At 49.0% G+C, this 3,474-nt stretch overlaps 1 long non-coding RNA gene across 1 annotated transcript; it reads right to left on the bottom strand.

The window, feature by feature from the left end:
* Positions 1-237: 237 nt before the first annotated feature.
* Positions 238-3,366, bottom strand: LOC147342976 (uncharacterized). The gene is made up of 2 exons (XR_015156677.1): positions 2,648-3,366; positions 238-1,306 (listed from the first exon to the last, which is right to left on the bottom strand). It is a non-coding gene; the product is annotated as an uncharacterized LOC147342976 (long non-coding RNA).
* Between the last annotated feature and the right edge of the window lie 108 nt (positions 3,367-3,474).

Genomic DNA, 3,474 nt, shown 5'->3' with positions numbered 1-3,474 from the left:
CCAGAGCAGCTGGACGTGGGTGAGAGATGCTGGGGGGTGTGGGCTGTGGGTTCTCATGGGGAAGGCATCACCAGAGACGGAAACGAGCTTCAGAGGACAAGTTCTCCCAACTGCCCCGTGGGCAGTGCAGTCACCTTGAATATATATCCCCATCCCTTGGGGAGCTTCTATAAACTGGATGGGAACCTTGGCTTACCTGTGCCCCTACTCCCACCACAAAGAGATTCTGACTCGGTAAAATGGAGTGAACCCCTCTCTGTGGTTCTAGGTTCTTTTATTTGCAAGAGAAGAAACCCAACTCAAATAGGTTTGAGAAAAAATGAGTCCTGTAACTGAAGAGTGCAGACACAGATGAGCTTAAGCACAGTTTGATCACAGAGTTTAAATAACGTTTAAATAAATAGCAGCCTGTCTCCACCTCTGCTTGCCTCCTGTGTTGGTTTCATTCTCAGGCAAGATCTTTAAGAACATAGGCAAGATACCCCCTGTGGTTCAGTTCAGTTCAGTCATTCAGTCATGTCCAGCTCCTTGTGACCCCATGGACTTCAGCATGCCAGGCTTCCCTGTCCATCACCAACTCCCGGAGCTCACTCAAACACATGTCCATCAAGTTGGTGATGCCATCCAACCATCTCATCCTCTGTCATCACCGTCTTCTCCTGCCCTCAATCTTTCCCAGCATCAGGGTCTTTTCCAATGAGTCAGTTCTTCACATCAAGTGGCCAAAGTACTGGAGTTTCAGCTTCAGCATCAGTCCTTCCAATGAATATTCAGGATTGATTTCCTTTAGGATGGACTGGTTGGATCTCCTTGCAGTCCAAAGGACTCTCAAGAGTCTTCTCCAACACCATAGTCCAGAAGCATCAATTCTTCGGCACTCAGCTTTCTTTATGGTCCAACTTTCACATCCATACATGACTACTGGAAAAACCATATCTTTGACCAGATGGACCTTTGTCGGCCAAGTAATGTTTCTGCTTTTTAATGTGCTGTCTAGGTTGGTCAGCCCGCTGTGGTAGCTGATACTCTTTCAGAAAGCCTTTTACAAAGAAATAGCATTCCTTTCCCAATCATTCCAGCCTGATTCTCCTTAGTCTGAGTTTGGCCACAAGCCCATCTCAGGCCCAAACACTGTAGCCAAGGGAGATGGAGATGCTAATTGGTTAGATTAGCTCACATACCCTAGAGAAAGGAATGGGGTCAACGCTGCCAGAGCCACAGGGACTCAGCTTGGCATCACTGGCAGGATTTTAAGGTACAGAAAACGGGTGAAGGATGGACTTCTTGGCAGAGGGAACAGCAAGAGCTAATATGTGGAAGCAGAAAAACACAGAAAATACTTTAGGAACAGTGAAGCTTGTATGCACAGGGACATTTTTTTCTTAGCTCTCCATTGTGGTACCCAGAGTATCTGTTTTTATCTCGGAGTGTAATCATGACCACAGATTAAACTCAAACTTTTGCGCTAGCACTGAAAGTCTATCTTCTTGCTCCAAACAAGAAATCCTGTTTTCTAGAGAGGTTGATTAACTGCAACATTGACAGAACATTGATCCAACGTCGACAGAGAATTCCCAAGTTTCTCTGACACCAGAGGGCCCCTGGATGCCTCAGGGTTCATACAGGTCATTTCTGAATGCAGGGGTCAGGCTAGGACTGCTGCACCCTCCCCTTCAGCTCCCAATCACAGAGGATGCCCCCAAATCTTTTAGATTTCACTGCCTTGGCATTCCTGAGGGCCCCTAAATTTAGTGTTGAAAGGGAAAACATCAGCTTGTGGAATAAGAAAGGGAAGAAACTACTCTCCTAGTTCCCTTCCTCCATATTCCTTCCCTTGCAGTTCCTCCCTCTGCAAGGGATGTGAACTACATCCCTCGATCCCCTCCCTGGCATATACCTCTTAGTGCAGAAATTCTCTAGCGCCCCCTGGTGGTCACCAACACTGATGGTTTCTCTCAGGGTTTATTCTGAGCAGCCCAATTGAGACATCCATCACAGGGTAAGGAAACAGGCACACTTACCCCATATCCCATATTAAGGAAATGCTAGAGCTGGAACGGACCCAGAGCTCCTGGCCACCAGTCTTTTCTGCAGCATCACTTTCTATCTGCGGCATCACTTTCTATCCCTGTAGTCCTCCCTAGTGGCTAACTGACCTGGCAGGCAATGTTATAACACTTATTATTTATGATGTAAGTACTTTATTACTATGTTGCTCTATCAAATACACCTGCCACACTTTGACGTGTGCCATGATACTGGATTATATGTTAACATTGATCAGGTCAATATATAAAATGTGCAGTTGGCAACGCTGTTACTCTAAAATGGAATCACAGAAATGCTCCTGTCACCATACCCACTACCCACATTTGTTTTACATTTCAGGAACCAGTCTTTTATCCCCCCATCCCTTCTCGATGTTCCTGGGAAGTAAGCTTTCTCCATAAACTCAATCCCACCTCCTCCTCATTTGCAGGAATGTCAAGAGGTGCAAGGAGATAAAGTCTCTCTGGGATACAAATGTTACTTAAAATGGGAGAGGTGGCAAGAGAAGAGAGGAAACTACAAAATAGCCTTCAGGCAGCTTTCTCTACTGGACCGTAGGAAATGATAGCGGAAGGGAGCCAAGGAGAGAATGGCTTACCTTTAATGGCTGCAATGGTTGGGGGAGGCTGGTCTGTCAGCGGAGGGCTGGAATGAGTCTCAGATGCAAGGCAGACAAGAAGAGGAGGGGTCAGGACTGGCAGGCGGGAGGACTGACTGGCCTGTTGGATACCCTGAAATAACCCTCTGCTCAGTTTGTATTCACCTGTATCCTGAACCACGAGTCCTGGCCCTGAAAGAGAGACAAGGGCACCAGTTCTGCTGCCCCACCCCCACCCCCACCTCAGAGGGTTGATTTTTCACCCCAGAGTAAAGCTGTGATGGGTGAAGTGAACCCCACCAAAGGCGCTGGGGCAGCTGGAGGTGCAGAGTCAGGGGTGGAGCTGGTTTGGGGAGGAAGAGAGGGGATGAGACATGGACAGGGGGTGCTCAGCTGCAGCTCAAGGAAATCAGACAGTCCTGCTCAGGAGGTAGACATCCATCTAGATCCCTGACAGTAACTCAACTGGGTTCCTTGGAAGATCACAAAGACTGGCTGCGCCGACTTGTCAGAAAGCAGAGTGATGTCTGGACCCGTGACTTAGCAGGAAGGCAAAGAGGACCTTCAGTGTGGATTGGGAGAAAGGGAGAAAAGCAAGCTCCAGCTCCACTCCACACCCCCTTCCTGCCTATAAATAACCCCAAGTGTCACTTCAAAGGGGACAGGGAGCACAGGAGAGGGGCTCCCGTGGCCAGTGGGTTGGGGCAGCGGGCCCTGCACACCACGCCCCCCACCCCGGGCGAGTTTGCATAAATAAACAAACCCAAGCCGTCGGCCCCGCAGGAGGTGGAGGAGGAGAGGGGAGGAGGAGAAGGGAGGGGGGCGGG

Source organism: Bos grunniens, chromosome 28 (genome assembly GCF_055505025.1).
Source record: "Bos grunniens cultivar Pamir isolate PY7600 chromosome 28, Bosgru_T2T1.0, whole genome shotgun sequence".
NCBI classification, from domain to species: Eukaryota; Metazoa; Chordata; class Mammalia; order Artiodactyla; family Bovidae; genus Bos; species Bos grunniens.
The sequence above is the reverse complement of the archived record's forward strand: the minus strand, read 5'-3'. Positions and strand labels throughout refer to the sequence as shown.